Below are 18,443 nucleotides of genomic sequence, written 5' to 3'. Positions count from 1 at the left end.
TCACAATAAAAAAAATATAAGAAATTAAAAAAGAAAGAATCAGGCTTGGTTTGCTAATTTAGGCTGCAGTTAAAAACTGAAAAATGCTTCAGCACTTGCAATGCAGTGTTGGGCACTTCACATTTGTGACCATCTTCATTGCATTTTCTGAAATGTTTCCACTAGCTTTTAATACCAGTTTGCTATTTCTTAACATCTGGATCAGATTTAATAGCAATTGCACATGTTGAAAAGAGTGTGGGGTTTGGGACTTTGAGAGGGCAAGAAAGGTGGCTTTCAGCAGACAAACGAGCCTTGAGTCATTTAAAGGGAATCCCATTCAGGACAAATTATTTACTTTTTACTTTACCTTACTGAAATGCAGCTCAAAAACGCCCCTGTTCAGCATTTTAGTCCAGGAATTTCAAAACCAGATGGAGCAGGGTTCAAATGCCTAAACATAAGCATATAGCACTATTTTGGATCCACTGGGATATTCCAACACCAGTATGGAGCTGTCAGCCATGTCATCAGGAAGACCCATGCCACTCTGGCTGGATTCAAGTACTCCAGAGGGAGCACTGAAAAGTAGTAGTCACATTTGTAACCCTTGTAATGGTTGAACAGGAGTTGCACAGACGTTGCAACTTAGCAGAAGTGATAACAGAGAGTCATTGGTCATCTGGAAAAGTTGAAATCTGAGCCTTTAAACTACCAAGAGCAGCAGTAGGTCAAAACCGCTGAAAACCAAAATATTACAGACACAGCAGTTTGAATGCAGTTGCCTTGAATGGTTGTATTGGGTGCTGATCTTTACCTACCAAAGGAGCTACACGAGTTATCAACTCAATTATCAGTAAGAAGAAAATAGAATACAAAATGCTGTCATGGGCAGGAGACATTTGATTGATTTTATCATGCGCCAGGTGAAAAATTGTGATTCTGGATCATATTCTCCCCATGTATAAAAATGGATTTTTTTCCCCACTCACTAAATGAAAATACATTAAATTACATCACAAAAGAAGTCAATCCCTCCATTCTATACACATGGAAAAGATTTTAATTTATTTTAATTTAATTATTTATTTTAATTCAATTTCTTTATATTCCAGAAATATTTCCATCACTGATTTGATTCGTTGGGGAGCAGCAGGCAAATTTTATATTTGTCACAATAATAGTTGTGGGGCCATTATTGCAGAAAGTAGACATCTGGGGTGGTATTTACTAACTAAATGTAGATTTCTATATTTGAACTACTCTCTATAGGCTTCCTTCAAAATCAGGAAGAGAGGGGAAAATAAACATATTTAGCTGTTATTTTTCTGATGCTAAACTAGGCATCTAAAATAGGCCAAAAAATTTGCACCTTATTTAGAAGTGTACATTTCTCTTTACCAGTAACACAGAAATTTGGGTATCTCAGAAGTAAATGTCAGCACTGCAGATTCCTATAGTTAATTCAGAGATTAATTCAGTCCCAAGGATAAGAAGATATGCAGATTATGTTAACAACTCTTAATGGCAATTACCTGTATTATGAGGTATACTCAGCTGTGGATTAAATGAAAAATAAGCTTAATGTTCCTTTGCCTACAAGCCCATAATTGTCCTGTTAGTGGAACATTCCTTCTAGTGGAAAGTAATACACAAGTGATGCTATTTAATATGACAGTTTATGACAAGAGTTTGATATCAGTTCTGTAATGCCCCATAAATGTATTTTTCAGCATCACGGTTCATCATGAAGGTCTGCATTAAATATTAGGAGAACAACAATTGTCTTGCGTAGAGAATTGGAGCAGAGGTGTTTAAATTGGTATAGATAAAAATCTACAGGTGTGGAAACACCACAAAGAATCACAGGGGAGGAGGAGGGCTAGAAGAATGATGCATTGATGTCACTTAGATCAGGAGGTCATCAAGATCCCAGCAAATCTCTATGTTCCTTCTCAGGATATTCAAACTGGGAAAGAAAAGACAACATGTAAATTGTGAGGGGTCACAGGTGGAACAGGATGCAGAGACTAATCCATAGTTTATATGGGGAACAAAAAAGGCATATCCAAAATCACCAACCTAAGCCAAATCCAAAAAGCATGAAGAGAGCCTGGCTTATTTCTCTTGTCCTCTGTGTTATAGAATTATAGAATCATTAAGGTTGGAAAAGACCTGTAACACCACATCTACATCTTTTTTGAACACCTTCATACACCGTGACTCCAGCACCTCCCTGTTGCAATGCTTGACCACCCTTTCAGTGAAGGAATTTTTCCGTATGTTGAACCTAAACCTCCTGTGGCACAACTTGAGGCCATTTCTGTTTGTCCTACTGTTTGTTACCTGAGGGAGTGAAATGCAACTGTGTCCCTGTGGCACCACTGGGAATCTGTCTGCCTCCCTGCACATCAGTATGTTGGCACTGCAAGGGAAGACAGAATATTTGAACATATACGATTTGGTGTTGCCTGTGCTTGTGGAAATGCGAGAATTAACAAATGAAATCAGCTCTGTTTTAAAATATAATCATCCTCTCTCTCTAAGTTTCCCTGCTGAGATGTCCTAAGGAAGCTGTTGCTTAGGACAATGCTGCAGCATTGTTTCTGACAAAGTGCCTCTCCATCTCTGTCAAAAAAACAGCTCCTCATCAGCCGAGACCCACTGTTTCCTTTCATGTCAGTAAATATCCAAGGGCAGGAAATATTTGACACTACTGTAACACTGAAGACTTCATGAGATTTTTGGAGGCACAGCTGAGAAGAAATTCCAGTCCTGTTCAAATTTTAATTTCAGACTAGCAGCATGACTAAACTCACACTCTTTCACCTGGCTGGCACCAAAGAGAGAAATGGACAGTGACAAACCTTATCCTAGAAAGCACTGAATTAAGGGAGACAGGGTAGTTTGCAACTGATTATGTTCCACAGCTTTGTGAATGAACAGGTTGAAATCTGGCACTTAACTATAAGAAAGAAAAATTATTGCTTGGGTATATTATTCATTCAAAAGAAAAAGAGCCAAGTCCTTTGCTGGCATAAACTGCCACAGCTCTATTGATTTCAAACAAGAGCTTATTTGCATCAGATGAACATCTAAGCCATATTTTACAACATGTTCAATTTTGATTAATTATTACAGTCCTAAAAAGAATTTTTCATTCCTCAATTATTTTCACACTATGCATAAAAACAAAACAAAAAGCCCTGCCAATGAATATACCAATAAATATTCTTTAGCCATAAGACAATAATTCTTTTCATAATTTGAAGAACATTAGACTTGATGTTCACAGTTGACTTGTCTTGAAAAGTGAACAACTACATCTCCTACATTCAGGTGGACTCAACAATATTGTCTGTGTTCAATTTTCTATTTTTCCTTCCACCAATTAATAGGTCATCAGGAACACCTCCTAAACAGAAATCCCCAAATGGACACTTCAAATGTCTGGAAAAAACTGGATGTGGTTTTCTATGCAACTGACATAGGGGTGCCTGTACGAGCCATCTGAAAAACTCTTATCCTCATTGTTCAGAACTACAGAAGTATTATTCATGCAGCAGTCTGGGCCTCCATTCTTCTGCCTTTAATTTACATATCATTACAATTCTTCCTGAGAAATAAAAACCCCCGCATTATTCTGAGTCCTGTGCTCCCATGTGATACAGACCAGGTTTTTCCTCGATCTGCCAATGATTTTATGGTTCATTCCCCTTCCTTCTATATTATTATAGTAGTAACATACTGGATGTTTAGGGAAATGATGTCCATAGGCTGTTAGTCACCAGATGTGTGACACACAGGGAAAGGAAAGGGAATGGAGAGAAAAAAGCAGGAAGGAAGTAAAGGAAAATTGAGAGGCAGAAGCGGGCGAGGGACAAAGGGAGGAAAATGGGAAGTTACCCCATGGCTACAGGAATCAACACATCTGATTGCACTGGGAAATGAATTCTTGAGGTCAAAGCACAAGTCATGAGGTGTTTTCTTCAGTCAGATCTCTGTGGAAGAAGCACATGTGCATAACAAGTATGTTTACATCTAAATTTTTTTTCTCTGATAAATCTGCCTTATTTGTGTTTATTTAACAGATTTTTTGGTTTTTTCAGTGGCTTCATACCGAATACAGCAATATCTTTCACCTCATTCAACCATGGTGTAATACATTGGTAAATACTTGACCCCTCCCTAATCTAAAGCATGTTTAGAATTATGTCACAAACCTGCCCTGTGCTGTCTAGTGTCATGATCTCCTCTGACTTCATAAGCCAACCAATTTTGGACTAAATTTATACCTAGATGGAAGAAGAATTTATTAAGAATATATCTCGAATAATATAATAAAAAAATACATTTTGGTAGTTCAGAATACTTCTGTGAGTAGGCATTCTGAACCTTTACAGAAAGATGTTATAGAATTTGCTATAGGATTATAAAAGTTTATAAGACTTTAAAGCAGATTGGAAGAGTCTTTAATAGAGAGTCTATATACTGTTATATGTTTACTATATATACTGTTTAAGGTCCTGACTTTTTCACAGTGACAAATCATGATTGATGAAAATGGTTACATAAAAGGGTATTTGCTTCAGCTTTAAAAATTTGCTGTGGTTCCAAAATCGGGCTCTATTGTCAAACATAAACGACTATAGATATTGTCTGCCATCTTGAAGATATGACCAGAAAATATTCTATAGTTTTTATTTTGGGAGCAATTGGTTTATATGGTTAAAGAAATGAAAATATGTTCTCTCTTGAAGATATCTAATATAGTAACAACTATGGAAGGAAGATCAGTAAACATTGATTTACCTCTGTGTGTTATTAATATTTTCTCATACGTCTTTTTTTTTCATAGGATCACAGGGAAATTCAGGTTGGAAGGGACTTCAGAAGGTCCCTAGTCCAATCTTCTGCTCAAAGAAGGGCCACATCTGAAGTCACAGCCCATTGTGTCTGCTCTTGGAAACCTCCAGACACAGAAGCTGCAGCATGCCTCTGTGCAGGTTGCGAATCTCCTGTTTTCATGTATTCCCACTGCCCCTCATCCTCCAACCATGCATCACTTCCTTAGCTAAGGCTTTTCATTTGGTTTGTGAGTTGTCATAGCTATGTTTTAATCCCTAAACTGGATTTATGTTGGTGTACCTTACTACCTGTAGAAAGTCCTGGTGATACTAATGTGATTATGCCCAAGTGCAAAGGCATTCATTCCTGGGGCAGGAGTGCAGACTCTGCAGGCCTTCTATGCAAGCAAAGGAGAACAAATATCATGTTAAAGAACATTTCATAGAATTTCAACTTGCCTTTTAAACAAACACATTTTCTGTAGGTCTCATTTGCTAAGCAAAACCAAACCCAAACACCAAAATCAACGAGAAACACCCCCCCAAAAAACCCAAACAAAAAAAACACAACCAAAAAAACCCCAACAAGAACAACAAAAAATCCAAACCAACCCCATAAATCCCTTCTATTAGATATATATAATTTAACATCCCTAATTTAACAAAGCTGTGTATGTAAAAGAAGCTAGAACAGTAGAGTTCTAAAAGAACTTTGAAAAGTCTAAGTCAAATCCTCAGAAGATTTATATAACGCAGTAATGATCTACCTAGAAGTATAAGGAATTTTCTATTCAGTATGCTAGGTTATCCCACATTTATAAGGACAGAAACAGGCAAATAAATGAAGACAAGATTTGAGACTGTGACATTAAAAATAGAGAAAACAGGAGTCTAATATATACTGTCAGATAAAAGGAGCCTGAAGGCAGATGATAACACAGTTTAAATACCCTGAAGGAAGCAATATCAAGGAATGAAGAGAGTTATTCACACTGTGTAGTAGAGCTAAACCAATTTGTGTTTAACAGGACTTGCAAATTAAAAAAAATTAACTACTTCGGCAAGACAATATGAACATTTTAGGGGAACAGAACTGCATAACTAGGACTCCAGCAGGGAAACTGCCACATTCAAGCTGCTTAAAACCTTTGCTCTTTGCTGATCAGCCAGGTATGCCCTTGCCCTGCAGCTGTCCCCTCCCTCAGTGGGGTGCCCACTCTCCAGCCACATTAATCACCTTGGCCAGCTGGAGCTCTGTGCTCACCTTTACCCACAAGGACAGGGTCAATTAGTGCCCACCCAGCTCTCACCTGACAGACACAGGTGAGAGGCAGCCTGTTTCTGGGAAGGCTGCTTTGAAAGCACGAAAGCTGTGAAGCATCTCCATGTGAAGATGGGCCCATTCACCATGGTCATTGGTGGAAGCCCATTGCACACCACCCACCAAGCTGCACTGTCCTCAGTGGTGACCTTAGCAGTGAGCAGCATCAGCAGACAAAAGCGCCTGTCATCAGGGGCTTTCATATAATCATTATCATATGGTGCAGGGGGTTCAGGGGGTCTCTTTCAGATTACTGGATTAGATTACATCTAGTCCATTCCTGTCTCCTGTATGCTTATTACCAACTAAAAGGGAACAGGTGTATTCCTGGAGTACCTCTTCCATCCTGATTTCAGCTGGAATGTTTCTAGTTTAGGTGCTCTGAGACCACTCGGAAGTAAAGCAGAGAAAATGTGGATGGTGGGAGTTCAATTCAAAAGCGCACTCTTGATCCAAATTTAAATGCTAATAGAGATTAATCCAATTACTCAGAGTTTCCAGACAATTGCCTTCTCAGCCCTCTTCACCTGCATGTAGAAAAATCTGGGCCTTATTCCCAGCATGAATTGCTTTTGTTTCTGCATTTTTACTTTTGCGTTCCACACTCTCATGTGCCCAGTTTCTGCAGGGACCATCATTTATACTGATGATTTCAAAATGTTCTACTTTGGTTTTTTCCTGCTTTGTCCTTGATATTTTTTTTTCCATTGGAAATAGCAGTCCCTGTACACCACATTTAAGAAATACGCTTGTATTTTTCTGACTAGACCATGGACCCAAAGGAAGCGGCCCAAAGATTTCCAGAGATTCAAAGCCACAAGAGGGAAAACACTGTTTTACAGAGAAAAGGACAGAGGCAATAATCAGCCTACAACAGTAACACAGCACTTATGGAGGATGACCTACTTTGGAGAGGCAACAATGCCTCTTCAAATGCTCTACTACTCTGTTCCACTGCATCTCTCCCTTACGGTTCATGATTAAATCAGAGTAATCATACAAGGAAAAGAAAATTCCACATATGTTACAATTAGATTTTAAAAAATGCCCTTTCAAAGCTCAGTGTCACAGATCATCTTTGGTTTTAAAGATATTTTATTAGTCATGATGACTCCATATAGGCCTGAATCCATTGCAATAATATTGAAGATGACAGCATAACCAAAAAAATAAGAGAAAATGAAGGCAGGCATTGTCTTCATTATTCCTTTATACTGCAATATCTTCTGCAGGATAAATCAAGTGGATTTTACAAGCTGGGTGTTACAGCACAGATTCATTTTTCATAGCTTTCATACACATTTTTCTGCATTAAGCAAACAACTGCCAAATAAAGGCTAAACTGTGCTTTTGGAGTCAAGCCATCCCTCAAGCAGTTCTGCATGAATCATGCCGTGTTTATTGGTAGCCCCAGACAAACAAGCAGTAGCCCTGACTAATCACAACAAACGTAATAAAATAGCTACGCCTCATTGCTTCTAGAAAAGAGGAGAGAGATGTAGTATAACCACATTCCTGCTTGTTCTGATGTTACAGTGATTTTTCTGTCAGTGCCAGACATGACAGACATCCTTTCTCAAATTATTTCTTAAGGAAGGAGTGGCTGACCAACAGCAAGTAAATTAGATATGGCACAAGTTTCCTGGATTTTATTCCTTGTCTTGATAAAGACACGTCCCACATGACTCAGACAAGTAATTTTTAGTATCTCTCTCTCTGTTCCCAAGCATTATGTATAGAAATAATGACTTCAGTGTGTATTAAGAAAACGTTCATTCCATATTACTTGACACTGTGGCAAGCAGAGTCAGACAGTCCAAGGTCTTTCACGTGTGGGATGAGTCTAATTGTTCTGAGAGATGTTATATACAAGCACAATAACATGGTTAGAATAAAAGAGGCTGATTCATTATTGTAATTATCTTTCCAGGAATATACAGAAAAGGTTATACCTGAGTAATATTTTATAGTATTTTTCTTTAAGAGCCTGAGAAATCACTGGAATGTTGACATACGAGTGCTAGCATTCCTTCTCAAACCAAGACTGAACAGAGAGGATTTAGAGCGGCAGCACCACCTATCGGTAAATTTGTCACCAAATTACCTAAAAAGCAAACAGAAAATTACCGAAGCAGACCATGAAGTGAAATGCAAGATATAACCTGCAAACTTTATCTTCAATTGTATCATCCCAGTGTCAAGACCCATGTGAAACTAGGACCCACATCAAGGGGTACCCACATTATTAATGCTACCGAACTCTTCTTCCACATAAACTTGTTCTTTTACTATAGGCAATGTTTCCTTGAGCCACAACTTCACATTTTTACACTGGGCAATTTTGCAGGAGCAAAGGCTGCCTAATTTGTGCAGAGGGTTCAGATAAAAACCAGGGTGGTTCTTCAAAGTGAGTAAAGACAGGAAAGAATGTTCCTGGAAGAGGCAAAGCCATCGTAAGTGGCAAACAGTTTATCAACCTGTCAGCAGTGTCAGTGCTGGCTGCGAAATCTGAAAGAGCAACAAACGCAAGGTTAGTGAGTGATTATTATTACTTGAGGAAGGGTGGCATTCACATAACTGTGAAAACAGGGAAATCTCACAGTTCTTACTGATGAGATTGTTTTTCCCAATACAGAATAGCAGGGCAAATACCCAGAAGATCATAAGGAAAATACCCATCTAATCACTTTAAGCTCTGAAACAGGCTCTAGCATGAGATAAATATTTTGTTTGCTAATACAGTTTTTTACGGAGATGTTAAACAAGGATTATGGCACAATGTAATAAAGGCAAAATGAAAGGAAACTTCCATCAACTGTAGAGATCTGGGCAACAAACTGGTGGGGGGTGGGGGGGGGGGGAACAACAACAAAAAAACAAACCAAAACAAAACAAAAAAACCCACTAAAACAGACAATTTCACATTTAGCTCAAAATTAGTTACATCTATGGTCAGTCTAGTATCACATAACATCACACTTTTTATATTGACTGTTTCAGCCTTTCTAGACAAGAACGCATCCCTCTGGCAGATGTGTTGTGCTCAAACCACACCGTGTAGTTCACACATTCCCAATGCCCACATGTTTGTTTGCCACCAGGTATTACTGCAAGGTGCTGTTCCTGTGGAGCCTTTGATCTACGGTGCTGAGACCATCTAAGGCAGACCCAGCCATCACATCACTTACTCTGCAGCTGAGCATCCTCTCAGAAGAGCTGTTCCAAAGCCTCTGTGCTCTTCTACTGCCAGCACAAGTTCAGTGTGCAATGCACTTGCACCCACTGGGATCTAGACTACAACCACAGAATACGAGTACCTCCAGCTTCCCTTGCATAACAAATATGGATTCTTGTTGGCTTTTTTGGGTTTTTTTTAAGACCTCTAGTAACTAATTGCCTGCTGACATATATTTTGAAATAACTCATTAGTGCTCTTCATGGATTTAGGCTAAAATAGCTGGTCACATGACTGTTTATGCGCTTCTTTAGAGAATTCTGAGACCAGCCCAGCAGCAGAAATCACAAGTACACACCCTGGATTTCCTGGTCCTACTTCCAATTACCCAAGTCTGAGAACATGATCAGTGTCAGAAGTTTCAGTGCTTAAGTTTCTCCTAGTGGTCACATATGATCAATTTCACAGTCTTCTCCTCTTAAAAATTTCTCACTGGCTGACAGATCCATTTATTTACAGCTTAATAGACACAGGCTGCACATTTCACTTACATTATTGCAATAGGATAAAAGGAAATATGTGCCATGTGAAGGACAAGTGGCAGTTGAGTGTCCTCATTCCTCACTTGGTCTCTTAAATGGAAAATTTAAAAGAGGTCAACACAGGACACTCTACAGACTATGGTCTGCTCCACTTTTACTGCTCTAGGGTTTTCACTTCAGTTCTAGCAAAGCAAATCTCCAGGAGGTTTGTAGAACCCAGGCTCTTTGTGGGAACTGTGGTGGTCATTGCTCTCCAGATAGAAGCATAACCTGCAAATAACTGCACTGACATTTTCTCCTTTGTTCTTTTCCTCTCCTGCCACAGCCACATTAATAAGTCACTAAGAGCAGGAAATAGAGACCAAGTTGTTTCAGATGACTAATAGAGTTCAAATAACCCAATTAATTTAGTGTCCAACATAAGACACCCTAAAAGAACCATAATTTTTCAGCAAACAGTCATTCACCATTATATGATGATAAAACAGCATTCAGTAATCTCAAAGGAGATGCCAAGTACCAATTCAAAGTAAATGGGAACATTTTTGGGTTTCATTAAGACTTCTCAGACTGTGAAACTAAAAAGATCATACATTATTTCTAAAAGATTCACTTGTGCCCATGTGGAAATAACACTTTTGTACCCTGCACATTTGAAATTGCAGTCACTGTGCACTTTAGAACTGTGCTGAACGGAACTCCATATTCACAAATTATTTTTGAATAATGTAGTCCATTTCCCCCCATTTTACAACAAAACAGAAGGATAATGTATTTTTTTAACCGTACTGACAAAATATGTAAGTATTCCACTAGGAGCATCTTTTCCTTCACCAACTCCCTTTGATTCTATGTCATTGTTTTAGTCCCACAAAATAAACATTTGTCTCCTTTTTTTGAGAGGAAACAGTTAAATACAGAGAACTGGCAAGCATTAAAGCAATGATATATCTCTAAATACAAATTTAAGACATTTATTATTTATTACATAATCATTTGAATTTTCATTGAATTAAGTTTATTTTGGGTTAACCTTCTCCTAGCTTCTGCCTCAAGAGAAAACAGGGCTGGTGTCAAAACTTCGGTTTTTCAAACGGCCAATTGTTGCAATGTATTCTGCAATCTTACCTCTGACATCTTTACAACACCTACATGTTTGCCTAAAGGAGACCTTTCCTATGAATACATTTTCCCAGCATATGTGCAAAATGGATGTCTGAATTTTGTGATTATCTCAGTATCTTGGCATGTTTTTCACACAGTACATACTGACTGGTCTTTACCATGTTTTCTACATCTGTATTCTAATATTTATATATCTATTGATATCTATATCTAATTATAATTTGAATTTCCTACCATCTTTTGCTGTGTTCTAAACCAGCTCATTTCATAGCTTCATCACTGTCATTGTTGTGGCTCCACTAGAAATTCTGCACACAGTGCCCAAAACAACTTCATATCTATACTGTAAAGAACAGTAAATGGGGAGAGAAGCACATTTTATAAAATGGTCTGTTGTTGTAATCTGGGTGAATGTTTTTCTCAGTCAGAACTTCAGTAAGAGGAGACTATGAAAGCTGCAGTCACTGTAAAAAGCCAATTTTAAAAAGACCATCAGGTGCAAAATTGTAAGAGTTCCAGAGCTTGCTCTGGGCCTCCACTTTTTAATTTTTTTTCTTTCCTGAATAGCTCCAGCAGCTCCAGCCTGCTTACTTATAAGCCAGAGAGCTTATATGATGTTCTTTTGAACTGCTGTTTCAGTTTACTGGTAGCTAGATCAAGCACAGAATGTTTTATTTTTCTAGCTTATTTTATTGTGGTGACTCTTCCTAATGTCATACTAAAGCCTTGCTCCCTCTATTTCCAAACCATACAGTAAGTTAAAAACAAAAACAAAAACAAAACAAAACAAAAAAACACCACCAACAACAAAAACCCACAAAAAACCCAAGAAACCACAAAAATCATAATCACAGTTACCATAGAAACGATCTCTTAGGTACAGAACAATTTCTTAAAGAAGTCTGCAGAGGAGTACAGTGTATCATCAAAGCTGTGACACAGTGGTTAAGAAAAAATGAGGGCCAAGCTGTGCTCCAGAGCCCAAATTTGTCACAAGTTTCTCACAGCGATGAAGAGTCTCTGTTGAAATAGGAATGACTACGTGCACAGAGGGCCACACAGGTCCATCACAAAACAATAAAACAGAGTAATAAAACCTATCCCTTTGTATCTTCAGGATGTTACACTTGATGAGAGTCTGACTGGACTGCTGCATCAGTCCCAGCCAATGGATATCACTCTTTGCATTTGTGTTTATATCTAAGAAAGTATGACAGAGTTCCTCTGGATGGAAATAATGTGTTATCTGGGCTTCTCATGATACTGACATCTTCCAGTCTTGTGATACTATGAGGAAAATAAATCTCTTGTCATTTCAGCCCATAAATGGCTCCCCTTGGCACTAAAAAGTCTGTAAAAACCATAATTACAATTGCAAAAAAAACAGAGACAAAACCCAAGTAACAGATCCTACATGCATTCCCAATGCATGACATCTTACGGATAAGTGCAGACACTTTTCTATTCAAAGATGCTGCCAAATGAAAAAAAAAAAAAAAAAAAAGTCAGTGCTATTTGTTCCTGCTACTAAAAAAAATATGTTTTCTGAACTGCATTTCAAACTCACTTTGTATTGAGAATGCCTTCTGGAACACAATCCAGGGCTGTTAGAGGAGAATTCTGCTACCACCTTCTGGCTGACAGAAATTCTTAGCACTAATTTAACCAGCATACACTTAGTTCATTATACGTTTGCCGTTTTTCAGTCTGCACTCTTCACATGTTACTGCCCCATTTTATTTAACACATAAATAAGAGTTACACACAAAAACTCAAACTGTCATTTTGCAAACCCTTCTGGTTTTTAATTAGGAAGATTTAAATTTTTATAACCAAAATTAAACTTCTTGACATAAAACTAAGTGTGCTTTTTCCATGTCTTATCCCTCCCAACAAGGTGTTGTGACTCAATCCAATTTATTTCATTATCAATGAACAGAGAAATCCATTGATAACACCACTATGAAAAATACTTCACAAAAAATGGTCTTGTAAATTCTTTTGCGCACTTCTCCCATGGAATGTGCAATTAGTCCCACTTAACTGAATAGCATCAGAAACAAATGTAATCAATATGCTGGATAGCTGCTTTTACTTGAATACACTTGCTTGCAATAAATTGAATGGGAAAAAAAAGAGCATAACTGTATCATAGCCTCCTTAGCTCTGTTATGACCTTTTCTACTGTAGCCAAATTTATTCTTAAAACTTCTGCAGTTGCCAAACAAAATTAGCACTTTTTTCTTTTGCTCTTAAGTAAGTAGCCAGACATTATCTCCAGAAAAACCTTAAGTTAGATTTCAAGTTTCAGAACTCTTATGACAAATAAATTTAGATTGTGTATTTAGGCATTTAAAATACCCTTTTTTTTGAAAACAATATCAGATGTGAGGAATTGTCCGAGAGAGCAGCTTAAATGAGTTCGGTAATACTGACCAAGTGAGAGTAATCGTGAGGAAAGGGTAGAGGAGCAAAGTAAAGATCATAATCATTTACCAGAACTAAGGCCTGGTCACTTCTAATTTAAGCCCTTTATTTTGCTGAAACTAGTGCTCAGAACTTCAACCAGATTTAGCTGTTTTAGTCACCTCCAAGAGAAAGATGAAAAAAGGAGATGGAAGCTCAAACGCTTCATGAAAATATCCATCAAGTTAAAGTGAACATGTTACTATACCGTAACTTTTAAATATCTGATGTATATTTAGAGACACGTAGAAACATTAAGCTGGATGAGGGACCCTGAACATCACGTAGTTCCAAACTCCCTGCCATGGGAAGTGATGTTACCCACGAGATGAAATTGCCAGAAACCCCATCCAACCTGGACTTGAACACTTCCATTTTCTGAGCAACCTGCTCCAGTGCCTCACCACCCTCACAAGTAAATAATACCTCTCTAATACCTAATCTAAACCTGACCTCTTTCAGTTTAAAGTCATTATTCCTTGTTCCATCACTACATCTCTGTCTGGAAAGTCCCTCTCCAGTCCTCTTGCAGCTATCTTTGTGGAAGGATGCTCTAAGGTTTCTCTGCAGCCCTCTCTTCTTCAGGCTGAACAACTCCAACTCTTTCAAAAGAGAGGTGTTCCAGCCCTCTGGCATCTTCACGGCTCTCCTCTGGACTTGCTCCAACAGGCCAACAACATCTTTCTTGTGCTGTGGGCCCCAGAGCTGAATGCAGCAGGTGAGATCTCATCAGAGTAGAACAGATGGACAGAATCCCCTCCCTCACCCTGCTGGGCACGCTGCCTTTGATGCAGACCAGGACATGGTTTGCTTTCTAGCAATGTCCACCCATGTGGGTGGACATTGCCATGTTGTGCTGTGTTGAGCTTCTTATAACACCCTCAAGTCTTCAGAGCTGGTCTTATTCCATTCTCTGCCCAGCCCGGACTTGTGCTTAGGATTGCCCAGATCCACATGCAGGACCTTGCACTCGGCCTTGTTGAACTTCATGAGGCTTATGCAGGCCCACCTCTCAAGTCTGCTAAAGACCCACTGGATGGCATATTTCATTTCAGTTCTTCTCCCACCAGTATTCTTGTAATCCATCAACTTTGTGTTTGAATTGCTTTGAGTCACAGCATTAGTGTGCTGTATGTAGCTACACAAATTATCTTACTATTTCCTGTCATCTAAGGAGTTGAATTCTTTAAATTTCGACATAGCATTTATGTTTAATAATTCACAGATTGTGTAGCATTTCAATCTTGTTTCAGGTGCACAAAAGACGAGAAAGGTCATTATAATACATGCATCACTGCAAGTAATGACAAAGCAGCACTCTGGAGAATGGCTGCATATATTGCATCAAACAGGTTTTATTTTCTGCGGTGAAGTCAAAGGCATAGAAAAATTTAAACAGAGAAGCATCAACATATTATCCCATATCCTGATAAACTTAGTAAAAAAATTTCCAGTTTCCTTAGCAGCATCTGAAAGCAGACTTCTGAACTGCCTAAAATATTACAATGTTTTCTAGACATTACACCTAGGTTACTTAGAAAATTACCTTTGAAAATTCTGCCTTAAATGAATTCTAACAATCATACAGCAAACCTGTGCCAAAGTCTGATATCAAAGGAAGTGGTGAGCCTTAATGAAGCATCTACTTAAATTCAGGTCGTGCTTTAGCAGCAAGCACCCCGGTGGATTATTGGAAGTGGATGCTGTTTAATCTCTCTTACCTCCTGGGAAAACCTGGCATTTAAAAAATCACAGAGGGGAGAGAAAAGTGTTCTCTCCCCAAAAAGTCAGTTGTTCTGCTTCTCAATGATATGTGACATTTTAAGATGTTCTGCCCATCAAATCTGAATATATTCAGTTGAACAGGACAGTTTCTTGCAAACTCTGCAGGCTTTTGGCTTTTAGCTTTGCAAGGATTTACATTTGTATTTTAAATCTCTGTTAAGCTTCCTAAAGGAAGGATTTGTTTAATTATTTCACATTTGATATTTTCAGATCTGAAACAGAGCTACCTGCCTTGATTTTAAATGAGTCTTCAGAATCCATCTAAATTTCAAGGACTTTCTCTCTGTTCCAAGGAAGTTGAGTGAACCCAAAATGCCCTCTGCCTCTGATCAGAAGCAAAAATATTCTGGTGTGACAGAACAGCTCTAGCTTGAAGTTTGAGTCTTGAAGACCTTCTCCTCACCCTCCTTCAGATTTATTGAAAACTGGTTTACTTTGGGGCTTTTTTGCAATCCCATGTTCAGCAGTTCTGCACAAACAGCCTCCTGATTTAAAAACTCCAGGATGAAAAACTCCTCCCCCAACAAACTGGCAAGCAAATCAGATTTGCAAAGATTCTGCATTTTGAGAAGTGAACTGAAACATCTTCCTTCTTTACAGATTCCAGTTCTACAGGGAAACTACGCCATTTCCGATGCTTCTTGAAATACATCTAAGTCCCATTAACCATGGATGAGATGGAATGACTTTTAACTGGTAGAAATTCAGGGTGGCTTTCATCAGAGAAATCTTTGCACAGAATCTAGCTCCATGGGAAAAAAAAAAAAAAAAAAAAAAAAAAAAACCAAACAGGAGGGGGGTGGATATAAATCTCTCTGCTATCATACATACATAAAATCCAATCCAGAGCATACATTCTCCTGTGTTATGTCTGTTCAAGGTAGAACACTGCTTCCAAAAAATTTTAACCATAACATTTCTGACTTGAGAAACATAGAGAGCAGATATAATTGAAATAAAAAGCATACATTCACAAATCTTTCACTGTTCCTCAGATAAAATGTCTTATAACACCTAATACAAGATCCAATTGCTAAAGGCACCATAAAGCCTTGTCTAACAGTCTGGAATTCAACACTCTGGAAGACTTTGAAAATAAAGGACAAAACACATAAAAATTATCTGCATACTTTTCATGTTTTGTGTTCTAGGGAACCAAAACCCAGTGATCATCCATTACATGATTATTCCTTATCACTGTGAATCTCAAATGAAAGGCTTCTAAACAAAACATGCTGAAATAAATTAGATTTAAGTCTATCATGCCCAGAAGATGATTATCTAAATCTTATTTGAACAAGTTACTCTCTACCTTTCCAAAACTAGGTTGAAAGCCCCTCACGCCTTCCTATCAAGCACAAAAAATGCCTTTGTGAAGCTGTGCAGACTTCTGTGAGATGAGGATTATGTACTGTCAATTTGTAGTGTTTTGTGCAGGCTGAACACATGCAACTTCAAGAGATGATTACAAACCATAATTTGCTCCTACAGTGTTCTGTGAAACAAAAAGACTCATTCTATTTAATATCACGTACAAAGACGACGGATACAGCTCGGTAACTTTCAGAGATCTGACTCTGTGTGTTAAAATTAACAACAAACTGAGCTTTCAGATGAATTTTCTTCAATGCAATATGCTGTAGAATTTTGATTTATGAAGCAAATACTTTCTTTTTGGATTTCTGTCTGGAAGATATAAAGGCATGTCTCCATATCAGTGAGACAGCAAATAGGTGAGGAATATACACATGATACTTCTTGGGAACACATGGATTGTATTTTTCATTTCACAAGTCTCCTCTGAGTGTTAGAACCAACCTCCATTACTAATGTCATAGGAATGCTACTGTTTAATGCAGTAAATACCACACTGCTAAAATAACTCCTCTTGAATTTTTAAAAAAAATATTCTTTGAACAGAAATTGATGCTACCTCCACAGAAGCGTAACTTTCTTCGCATTGCACAAAGCCAAGAAAATGCTGGCTCCTTCTAAAACAGATGTATGCTTGCATGGTACGGCTGAAATGCAACCACGGTCACAGAAATACCACAAAACTTATTTTATGGATAGAAATCACATTTTATTTTCATGTGGCACTTTCACTAACAGGGAAACAGAAGAATTTTATGCTTTAAGAACAATTCTTCACCTTACGGTAATGATCTAACATACATCTTTTTGCAACATTTCTGTCCATCTTCTACTTGTAAGGCATCAAACCAAAAAAAAACAAAAAACAAAAAACAAAAAAACCAACCCTAAATGTTTTTATATAGAAAGAGAGGCATTCTTAGATTTCCCTTGTCTTTCCAAACTCTTATTACCACTTGCACTTATACATTAAAATGCTTCTGGTAAATAGCAAGAGAATGAGGGGGTTTGGCTGCTTTTAACTACAAGAGGCCTCAGTGGGAACTGCAGATCAGAAGAAGCACTCAGTATTCCATGGCTCAGACAAATGTGTATCTTTATGTGAGACACACATAAAAAGATGCCAGCAGACATCAGGCATCAACACACAAGTGTGCAGAAGTTCAGGGCTACGTTGGAAGCAGTCTCCTGATTATCCTTTTTACATTCTGCAACTCCCTTTCAAGAAGCACTTTTTTGTTCATTCTGTGCACTCATGCTTCAGGATTTGTCACATGCTCAACAAACACCTAGGCAATTCTATTTTTAAAGCTATGCAAAAGATGTTTAGCTAGGAGGAATCTCTGTAATTGTGTGCAGAAATGTAGATGTCTGTAGTTATGCATTTAGAACAGCATGTAATGACGAAAGAAGGAATTGCTTCAGACTGAAGGAACGTTTTAGACTCGGTATTAGGAAAACATTCCTTACTGTGAGGGTAGTGAGGCACTGGGACAGCGGATGCCCCATCGATTGCGGTGTCCAAGGACAGGCTGGATGGGGCTTGGAGCGCTGTGATCCAGTGAAGCATCCCTGAATATCGTGGTGGAGTCAGAACTACATGATCTTGAAGGTCCCTTCTACTGCAAACTATTCTATGATTTTAAATACAACCTCTATTATGCACACTAGATAGTGCATATGTGAGTTGGCCAGCTGTCACGAGCAGCCTGGAAAACTTTCAGAAAACTAAGAGAACATAAATTGGGGTTTTTCATAGTAGGTTTCTGAGGCTGGTATCTGTGCTCCAGCGCAGATGAGACAGCCATTTAATACATACGCACAAACAC

At 38.2% G+C, this 18,443-nt stretch overlaps 1 long non-coding RNA gene across 1 annotated transcript; it reads right to left on the bottom strand.

Annotated features, from left to right (window-relative positions):
* Positions 1 to 1,349: 1,349 nt before the first annotated feature.
* On the bottom strand, positions 1,350 to 5,817 carry LOC136374077 (uncharacterized). Its single transcript, XR_010745811.1, has 3 exons — positions 5,729 to 5,817; positions 3,886 to 3,980; positions 1,350 to 1,433 (listed from the first exon to the last, which is right to left on the bottom strand). It is a non-coding gene; the product is annotated as an uncharacterized lncRNA (long non-coding RNA).
* Between the last annotated feature and the right edge of the window lie 12,626 nt (positions 5,818 to 18,443).

This window comes from Sylvia atricapilla, chromosome 2 (assembly GCF_009819655.1).
Source record: "Sylvia atricapilla isolate bSylAtr1 chromosome 2, bSylAtr1.pri, whole genome shotgun sequence".
Lineage (NCBI taxonomy): Eukaryota > Metazoa > Chordata > Aves > Passeriformes > Sylviidae > Sylvia > Sylvia atricapilla.
This window is presented reverse-complemented; position numbering and strand designations above follow the sequence as displayed.